Consider the following 11,601-nt stretch of genomic DNA (forward strand, 5'->3'; position numbering starts at 1 on the left):
ATTTAAAATAAAAGAAGAACTTGCTTTGAAAGGTAAAGATTGTTCAATATTAATTTTGTCCCTCCCTGTATAACTTCTTGGCTCAAGTTAAGTATTATAGTTATTTTAACTCCGTATTAGGCTATATTGGGTAAATTCCAATTTAGGTATTTTTTATTGAAATTTAAATCTTGTTCTTCATTTTGAGAAAATGTTAAATATGTCAAAACCCTCACATTTTAGTCAAACCCCAACCGTCTGTGACGGTGTTTTTTTTCGACCATATAGCACTTATTTTCAAGGATAATAATTTGTGAGAAGTTCAAAATCATATTGCTTCAAATATCTTGATAATACTGTAGCTTTTACGTTTCAGAAAATAACTATCTGAACGCAAATATTTCTCTTCTTCATCAAGAACTAGTCACGTAAAACTGCAATATCCTCAAACAAATACGAGCAAAATAAAGTAATTCATATACAAAGTAATATTGTAGCCATCCTCTCTGCACAAAAATATAAACATTTTGCCGTAATACGCAGAACGGTTTTCGTAAAGAGCATCCTCTCATCTTTTACTTGAAAAAAAGGAAGAAAAGAAAACAGGGAACGACCTTTTCGAACCCCGCGCCATCTTTAGAACGTTGTACTCCAAGTTCAGAAAACTTTTATTACATAACTTTGAATATCTCTCTTTTTATATTATGGACGTGTTTGGTGTTTTTTTCTTTCAATGTAAACTAGACTTTAGGGTGTAATAAAGGGTATAAAGTTGCATGTAGCGACTGAAATATGGCTTTAATCATATATATTTTGTTACTTATGGGTGATAAGAAAATTGAAATATAAATATAGAAATTTTATTAACAGGGGGAGTGGTTAGGTTAGGTTAGGTTAGGTTGTAATCGACAACTATGAAACTATGATCCCTTCCTGGACACAAACGGTACATTGTGAGACAGGAAATTGTAGAGAGAAACAAGCCCTATAACATGAGATACAACATTTTAATGAACAGTGCTTTCCATAAAATCAATAAAATGAAAAATATACGAAATGATATACATGTACTGATTTCTTTCGAAAATCGACAACTATGAAACTATGATTCCTTCCTGGACACAAACGGTACATTGTGAGACAGGAAATTGTAGAGAGAAACAAGCCCTATAACATAGGATACAACATTTTAATGAACAGTTCTTTCCATAAAATAAATAAAATGAAAAATATACGAAATAATATACATGTACTGATTTCTTTCGAAAATCGACAAATATGAAACTATATGATCCCTTCCCCAACACAAACGGTATATTGTGAGACAGGAAATTGTAGAGAGAAACAAGGCCTATAACATAGGATACAACATTTTAATCAACAGTGCTTTCCATCTCCGGCACCGGCACCGATTTTGCCGGCGTGTGTGAAAGCGCTCTAAGGGATGCGTCCGAACATCAACTGGAAACACCTCTTACGTAGATATCCAAAGAGGGGTACGTCAATGCTGCCTCCTCTCCCCATTGTTATTTAATTTGTACTCGGAGTACATAATCAAACAATCGTTGGAAGATTGAGCTGAAGGAGCTAAAATAAATGGAATAGTAATTAACAACCTCCGTTACGCAGATGACACTAAGTTCTAGTCTAAAGAACAGCTATATATACAGACTCTGATGAACATCCTAACAGAGGACAGTGCCAGAATGGGTTTGGAGGTAAAAGCATCTAAGACCAAAACTATGGTGTTTTCTCGGACCTCTCAAGATCACCCTCAATTAGACATTGTTGTTAATAACACCACTTTACATAATGTACAAAAGTACTGTTACCTGGGCAGGGAAATAAACAGTCAGCTCGACCACTCTATAGAGATTAAAAGAATAGTAATCGCTCCTGCAGGATTCGTTAAGATGCGAAGCGTACTCTGCAACCCGCATTTGTCCATAGGGGTAAGGTTGAGAACACTCAAGTGCTACGTTTGGCCTTTGTTGCTATACGGTTGCGAAACTTGGACCCTAAAACAGGAGGACCTCAGGAAGGTGGAGGCATTCGAAATGTGGCTTTATAGGCGAATGCTACGTATAAGCTGGACCACTAGAACAACTATGTGGAAGTACTGACCAGAATGAACACCCGTACCCACTTAGTCAACACAACAAAAATAAGGAAAACCGCTTACCTCGGGCATATAGTGAGACACGAAGAATACGAACAGCTTCAGTTAATACTTCAAGGTAAAATCGAGGGAAAGCGCGGCATAGGAAGGAAGAAGAAATCGTGGCTTCGAAATATACGAGATTGGACAAATATTTCAAACGGGAATACTTAGGAGGAGGAGGTAATCACAACACTCCAATCTATTTCCGTATTGTAACGGAATTTTAAATTATGTCTTTATTTTCGGGAAAATTTAGTCCAAACATAAGGAATATTTTGTTGATGTTTGACCATCAAAATCTTAAAAATAAGGAAGATATAGTATAATCATTTATGTTTAATTTCCTTCTTCATTTGTGTAAAAATACGTAGCCAGTTTTACATAAAACGTTAAATGCCGAACGCTTATTTTGCTACTTTTTTGGACTAGTGAAATGGACTCTTAATACAGTGTTTTCCATAAAAAAAAACATTTATAGTATTATTATGTTGTTATCCATAATCCCCACCTCGTGACCCGGTGAACTTCCAGGGCTCTACAAGGCTGGAGGGCTTAACTGCAGCACGACAGGCTCGTTGCACCCCCCTGTCCAGGGGTGTCGGCCGACAAAGGCGGCACTCTGGAGGGGTAGAGCAAAGGGGGGATGCCTGCCCTGTAACGGTGTAGTACACCGGCTTCGCCCACGCTGTCTTCACCCGTTCCCCACGGTTTGGGGGGCCGTACTCGCGCAGCTCTATCGATTGGTCCTCGGTCGGCCATGACCTCGACCTACCGTGGCCCAGAGAGCATCATGGTGTGGTCGTAGTACGGTTTTTTGGGGGTTTACAGAGAGAATACAGTCGAATATAGGTCTTAAAAGTTTTTGGGGATATCAATCAAACTTGTGAACAGCGCTCAGTCATCAGTTTGAACTCTTATGCTTCTTTCAGAACCTCGCAATTAGTGGAATAAATTTGTGGTTTCAATTACACTCTATACTTTTTAGTTTACGATCATTCACAATGTTTAAAAAACACAATTAAGATTAATAGAATATCCTGGCAACAGCTTGCCTTAGTCAGTTGTATCCATAGAGAAAGCCGAATATTTAGCACAATCATTTCTTTTGGCGGAAGATAATCAAAGGCCAAAATAACAATTGTCGCAAAATCTGAAGTATAATTAGTGGAAAAGTCAAAAGTTTGATAACTAAATATTGTGTTTTTTTTTGTTATCTTTCTGGTATCTTTTGTTACTATACTATGTATGTACAGTGGTGGCCAAAAGTATGGAAACTTTTTTAATTTGTCATTTATGCTGAGAAATTAAAATATGAAATAAAACGACTTATATAATCGTGACCTACAAATAATTTCCTACTTTCCTACTTTCCAAATAATAAAACCTAATACATTTAAATAAAAAATTACAAGTATGGAAACTTAAGAAGAATGTTTATTAAAATTCAAGATAATATAAAAATTACTAATATTTAGTGGAATATCCCTTTGAATTAATTACTTCTCTACATCTTCGTGGCATCGAATCGATCAATCTCGTACAATCTTTACTGGAAATTGCATTCCATTCAGTTTTTAGCACTTCCCATAATTCATTTTTATTTGAAATAGAATGGCTTCGAATTTTGCTATCCAAATGGTCCCATAAATTTTCTATGGGGTTAAGATCCGGAGACTGTGAGGGCCAATCCATTAGTGGAACATTATGTTCATTTAACCAATTTTGAACAAACCGGGATTTGTGCTTGGGATCATTGTCTTGCTGGAACAACCATCTGAGTGGCATTTCTTCATCAGCATGAGGCAGCCTATTATTCTCCAATATGTCTTTGTACAAAAAACGGTCCATTATCCCATCCATTTTAACAAGAGGACCAACACCTGAGCGAGAAAAACACCCCCATACCATTATACTCCCACCCCCATGTTTTACTGTGGGCATCTGGTACTTATGGCTGTACCGTGTACCTTTTGGTCTTCGGACATAACGTCTCCCGTCACTACCAAACAGTTGAAACTTGCTTTCGTCGCTAAACAGTACAGTATTCAATTTCTGATAAGACCAGGTGAGATGATCTTGAGCAAATTTAAAGCGGGCCATCCTATTTTTCTTTGATATTAGTGGTTTCTTCACCGCAACTCTTCCAAAAGTCCCATGTCATCCAACCTTCTTCTCACCGTGCGTGCAGACACCGATATTCCCTTTCACCCATTTCTCGAGAAATGTCTGTGGATGTTTTTCTTGGATCTCCCATTGATATTCTCTTCATTACTTTCATTGTCCTGTTGCACAACTTTCTTGGTCTTCCTGACTTAAAAGCTGTTGAAACGTTCCCTGTTTTATTAAATTTACGAATTATTTTCGAAACGGTGCCTTTTAAAATGTTTAAATTTTTACTTATTTGAATTTGTTTATAACCGCTCTTGTATAATTCAACTATTTATTTAGACTTAGGCATGATGTTTATATTTATCTGAAGCAAATCGTACCGTTTATCAGCTTAAACTAAATAATTTTAATGTATTTATTTATGGTTTCCATACTTTTGGCCATAAGAAATCTATTGTTCTCCTACAAAAACTGCTAAACAGATTTTTTTCGCTGTGTAATTTTTGGAATACTTTTATTTGCTGATAAGCTCTTCATTTATATTCCTGAGAGTTTAAGCATAGCAATATTTTCTGTGATATTTTAAAAAGTAAAAAGTTTCCATACTTTTGGCCTCCACTGTATATCTTTTGTTGACGTCTAGAGCTCGACCTCGCCGAAATTGTTATTAACCAGCCGTCTTTAACGCCATTTTTTTTCGATCTTATGGTATTTTGTACAATTTATTTGTCAGTGTAAAATGAAAAGTTTGTCAAGATCATTTTGCCAAATTTAATTAAAATATTAGAACGAGTTCTCTCGAGATTCTGGTTCACTCTGTATGTCTACGTAAAAAAAACAAAAAAAGAATTTAAACGTTACACCTTGTTATACAGGGTGAGTCTTAAATAAGTGCAAATATTTTCAGGGCTGGTAGATCTCGATAAAAGAAACATATTTTCCCTTTTTACTGTTTTTCAAATAAGTCCAAATAAGTGAGATATTTTACTTTGAAAATTTCCAAAAAAAAATGATTTTTTGCATAAATTTTGAGAACCACTAGATATTTTCTGGATTTTTTTTCTTGTAAATTTAATCCACTACCTATGTTGCCGTATTATCAAGAAATCATGTTTTTAACTAAAAACTAAAAAAATTTCCAATTTTTTTTCAAAAATTTTCAACAAAAAAATTCGCGAAAAAAGCTCATAATCGTGTTTCTGGTGCTGAAATATACTACCGCTAAAAATATTTGCACTTATTTCAGTCTCGCCCTGTATATCGTTCAACCTTAGAATTTACTTTAGAGAATAAACTAAACATATTGGAATATTCTAAAATAATGCATGCCAATTTATTTTACACTGCAGCACATCGGATTTTAGCACAGTTCCGACAGTTCTCTATAATGGAATTCTGGATCGAAGGGTGAACTTTTCACATTTGACCTTCTGCAGCTCTATAGAGGGACTTGCAGAGATTGCATAAAAATACCGACCTGTGTTCGAAATTTATAATGTAATTTAGAGCCGATGCATTTTTCTAATGTATACAGGGTTGTTCACCACATACGACACGGAGTATAGTAGCTAAACGATTAGATTTTTACAAATTGTAAGTTTTGGCTTCGTTGAAGGATTATTAGAGCTACAATTTAAAAATATTTTTACAAGATACAGAGTGTCCCAACTAAGTAAAAAATATTATAGTTGTATTTTTTTAAATGGAACTCCCTGTATTTTATTCTATTTTTAGATTCTACGAGTAAAATAAAGGTAAATTTGATTAAGGTTCATCATACTTAAACCTTACCGTTTTTGAAATATTTTCAATTTTATGAAATTGCAGTAAAAATTTTAAGGTTTCATTTCTCCAAGGGTATCAAAGTTTTTAATACTAAATATTTACTGAAGATTATTTATTGACCAGCTACAAAGTTGCAATAATAAAAATTTATCACCTATACAGAGTGTCCAAAATGTATATTAAATAATTACTAGTTTTTAAACGACAATAGTGTGTTTAATTTAAATGGAACACCTTCTATATATTTTGCGTGAATCAGATGCACAATGTAATTGTTCATCAAATTGTATTATACAATTTTTTACCTATCTCTTCAAGTTTTCGTAGAAAATGCATTTTCTTATAATTTAGGACCTCATTTATCACTATACCCATGGAATATTGACATTTTAGATTATTTTAAAAGATGTAACAAATTTTCCAAGAGACCAGATACTAATATTGTCGATATAGCTCGCTTATTTCATAAAAAAAAAATTAAAAAACGTTTAAATATTTTGCTGTGCCGACCAATTAATATGATCCCAGTATCTGAATTGGCTATTCGACTGTTTATGTTGATTAATAATAATTGCTCCAAATACTAAAAACTGAATTTTTGTGTGTGTATTAGACAGTGTGGTAAAAGTAACGCCTATAAATTTTATTTCATTTTTTGACGAATGCTGATTTATAAAAACAGAGACGTTTATTTTCATAATTTATTATTATATTGATTTCTTGAGCCAAATCCACATTTATTTAGAATATTTGTTAATTAAAACAATTTAAAAATATGTAATTAACTAATTTTTGGTCGGAAATAATGGTGGTATATTTAATTCATATACTCTTTTATAAAGATATTTAAATAGTTTTTTTTGGTATACCAATAGGCTTGCAATATTTACCACCTGTACATTTAGTGCATATATGTTGCTTAAAAAAATCTGAAATGTCAATATTCCATGGGTATAGTGGATAAATGAGGTCTAAATTATAAGAAATGCATTTTCTACGAAAAGTTGCAGAGATAGGTAAAAAAATGGTATAATAAAATTTATAGACAATTAAAACAGTATATGATTCACGTAAAATATACAGGGTGTTCCATTTAACTTAAACACGTTATTGCTGTTTAAAGCTAGTAATTATTTAATATAAATTTGGACACTCTGTATAAGGTAGTAAAATTTTATTATTGCAACACAATATCTGATCAATAAAGTCAATCTTCAGTAAATATTAGTACAAAATTTGATACCCTTGGAGAAATGAAGCATTAAAATTTTTAATACTTAAAATTGAAAATATTTCGAAAACGGTAAGGTTTATGTGATAAACCTAATCAAATTTATCTTTATTTCAATCGTAGAATCCAAAAATAGAATAATATACAGGGTGTTCTATTTAAAAAATACAACTATGATATTTTTTTCTTTATTTGGGACACTCTGTATCTTGTAAAAATATTTTTAAATTGTAGCCTAATATTACAGTTGAAGGTTGGAACCTTTAGTGTAACACAGCAAAATAAAAAAAAAAAAAAAAAAAAAAATAACTTTTATTTTTACACTGGACGCGTTGCCAACTATGCTAGCATCATCAGCAGATGATTATAATGATGATGCTAACATGGTTAGCGAAACGCGCGTCCAGTGTAAAAGTAAAAGTGTTTTGGTGTATTGTGGTGATTTAGTGTTTTTATTTTGCTGTAGCTCTAATAGTCCTTCAACGAATCCAAAACTTACAATTTGTAAAAATCTAATCGTTTAGCTACAATACTCCGTGTCGTATGTGGTGAACAACCCTGTAAAAATACCATACGATTGAAAAAAAAATGGCGTCAGAGACGGCTGGCAATGACAATGGATGAAAATTTTGGCGAGGTTAATAGACGTCATTATTTGGCCCGTACTTTTCTTTATTTTTTAATGGCGCTTTACGGAGGTCGTAATGAATTTTTATATTAAGTAAAAATTATTTTTTAATGATGTAGTTCAAAATTACAGAAAATATTTTTTTTTGGAACTAGATCTGTGTAAAAATGTTCTATCCAGTTTAATATTAGTTTTAATTTTTGACAAATTTTATAGGATAACCTAACATTTTCAAATTTATCAGTATCTAATTTTGAATAAAAAGATTAAGGAAGGAGCATATCAAAAATCTTAGATCGACCGCGATGGGACTCTAAAATGGCCGACTTAAATTCCGGTTTATCAGTGCCGTTCTAATTTTATTCAAAACGTGTAAAAATATGACGTAGGGTAGACATAGTCAATAAATGTTGGTAGTTACTAAAATTGTTATAAAAATATACAATTCCTAATAAAAATAGATGTTACAATAATTACTTATTTACACAAACATCTGATACGCTACTGAAGCAGGTAAGTCAAATTGACCTAGTATCTAAATTCTTTGATCTAATCTTTGACAAGTAGTAAATAAAAGCAAATATGCAACAAAAAATATATAATTAGTTAATTTTAAGCGAATTTCATAAATGATCGGTTTACTACACGTATGTACAGTGTGTCCCATTTTGGTTGAAATCATAGGCTATCTCCGTTATTAGTGAAGATAGAAGGGTGCGGTTTGCACAAACCTGTCCCGCTTTTTCGTCAAACGGAAGATGCTGCAAACAAAATTTTCATAGCCCTCTTCATTTCTGAGCTACAGGGTTCTTTCGAAAATTTTGCAATTTGGGACACCCCCTGTGTCTCTGTTATTGTTAAAGGTATCGAGAAGGCGAAAACTGCTTATTGTAGAACTTTTTATGTAGTGGCGTAGTCTGTTTTCTACCAAAAAAAAAAATATTTTTGAAAATATGAACTAAAGTTGTATGTTTTTTTCAAATGGAACACCCTGTATATTTATGTATATGATCTGTCTTGCTACGAGCTTCTCAAAATATATATCACTCTATATTTATTTCACTATTTACCGCACATTTAAAATATATCATTTTCTTATTAGTAGGCCGTGATAAATAACAAAAATCAAAATGGTATTTACTAAATAGTCATACACATATTAAAAATTTATTTGGGATTGATATATTTTACTTTTGAAATAACTGTTACCACTGAAACTGAATATACTTTTCTTTTTTTATATAACGGGATGGGTTTGCAAATATCTAAATCTTGAATTATTAAAGCATTTTTCAGGTGTTCGACATTGTTGTAGTGCCCACGATATTTCTCTGCATTTCAAAATCGTCAAAATGAGAAATCGAGAACTATGAAATCCGGGAATCGAGGAGGCTATCGATATCCGTTCATTGGTTCCAATTCATTGATTTGAAAAATAATAATTTAACAGTATTCTAATATTTCCAGAGTTATGAGGGGGAATGTTCCTCATCTTGCTGAAAGTATATTTCAACATTTCACGAAAATTAGCTAAAGGAATATCTAAAATTGCCGATACGATAGATTATTCCAAGATTTACAAATAGCGTTAGAGATTTAAGTTTCCCTAATACATAAAGAATTTATTAGCGCTCCAAAATAAAACAAGAGACAGATAGCAGTATACTTTTAATACTTAGTTTCTTTATTATCAATCATGGCCTACTAATAAATATGATCTTTTAATAAAACTTGTAAATATTGCAGTAAATAGTGAAAACAAATATAGAGTGAGTATATATTTTGGAGAAGCTTATGGCAAGATAGATCATATGATTTATAAATATACAGGGTGTTCCATTTAAAAAACATAACTTTAGTTCATATTTTCAAAAATATTTTTTTTTGGTAGAAAACAGACTACGCCACTACGCTCCTACGTAAAGTTCAATAAACAGTTTTCACCTCTCGATAGCTTTAACAATAACAGAGATACAGGGGGTGTCCCAAATTGCAAACTTTCAAAAGACCCTGTAGCTCGGAAACGAAGATGGCTATAAAAATTTTGTTTACGGCATCTTCCGTTTGACAAAAAAGTGAGACAGGTTTGTGCAAACCGCACCCTTCTATCTTCACTAATAACGGAGATACCATATGATTTCAACTAAAATGGGACACCCTGTATATTATATAGTCAATTACTAGCGAAAAAATATTCAATTATTTCCCTCGATTTTTGACGGAGATCTACCGCACGCTACACAACCAACTATTTTACAGTCTTTTCGATAAATCACAATAGTGTCACTGTTAACTTAAGTTCTACTACAATTTCCTTCTAGATTTACTACTTTTATACAACTATCAGTAGTAGAATAAATAATAAATAACATAAAATAAGCTCAGTGAAGACTGACAAATCCACAAAATTTCAAATCAAATTCAAATGAATCGTGAAACAGAACTGTCAAAGATCTCCACCCTAGGGACCTTTTTCCGTCTACCTTACATGAATACACCGATAGCATTATACTTCTTTCTTAACTTCTTTATTCAAAGGTATCGAAATAACAGGTGAAAAACCTTGTAAACATGCTTAGTTTTTTTTACCTTAAACTTAAAACAGCTTAAAACGAACGATGCGTATATTCGTATTTTTAATTTGAAACCTCCCCAAAGTTCTTTTTTGTCTTCTTGGCCGAAGAAACTGCTTCGAACAAAAATCAGAATAGCCGTCATTTGCCTCGGTCCATTCACTAGCCAAATTAAAATCTCCCATCCTCAATTCATTTAAGTGAACATCCAGGCTAAATGCACCGCTACTAATCTGGTCGACGGCATACTCAGCCAAATGAAAAAAAGAAGAGAAGAAGACACTAAAAAAACAGTAAAGAAGCGAAGAATGACACTGTAATTTTAATTGAATTAGTCTGTTGTTAGACAGGAAAGTGGATTGGATTTGGATAGCAGGAAACACTTTCTTAGTATGTTTTTTTTTTTGATAAACAGATTCTTAATCCCAAAATGAGCTCATTTATATATTGAATGTATGTATTTAGAAAATTTTAAATTCTCTAAAACAGTTTTTTATTAATTTTTAGCCGACCATACCAATAGGTACGGTAGGCTATTAAGATCGGCAAAAAAAGTTTTTTAATTTCACTCAAAATGAGTTATTTGGGTCATAAATGACCTAAATACAAAATATTTTCGTGGTGTCCGTTTGCCGTCTGTAACACGATAACTCAAAAACCGCTGAACCGATTTTAACCAAATTTGGCACAAAAATACTGTGGCACCCGGGAACCTGGCCATTGGTTTTTGGTAGGGGTGTGGGGTTGTTAAGGGGTATGAGGGAAGCCAAAAATTTAAAAAATCGTAACTCCAAAATTACAGTAGCTAGCGAAACGCGGTTTTCAAATTAAGATTAGAAATAATATTTGCAACAATATTTGTAATTACGTCAAAATCAAAGTCGCAGTTTTCGAGATATTAACATATTTTAGTACGGGCGCACAGTGGGCAAAAATCCAGAAGTATGATGCAAAAATTCTTTCTTTGTACGATTTCATTCAAATTTGGTAAAAACATTCTATGCTAGTAGCCCGTGAACCCAGTTAGTTTTGGCTGACTTGAGAGTGGTTGGGGTGGTGGGGGGATTCATAAAATGGGAAAAATCATCTATTGACTAATACAGAACATTTTATATTTCACTAAATTTTAAGATTT

This window comes from Sitophilus oryzae, unplaced genomic scaffold (genome assembly GCF_002938485.1).
Source record: "Sitophilus oryzae breed Bouriz unplaced genomic scaffold, Soryzae_2.0 scaffold_119_pilon_pilon, whole genome shotgun sequence".
NCBI lineage: Eukaryota > Metazoa > Arthropoda > Insecta > Coleoptera > Curculionidae > Sitophilus > Sitophilus oryzae.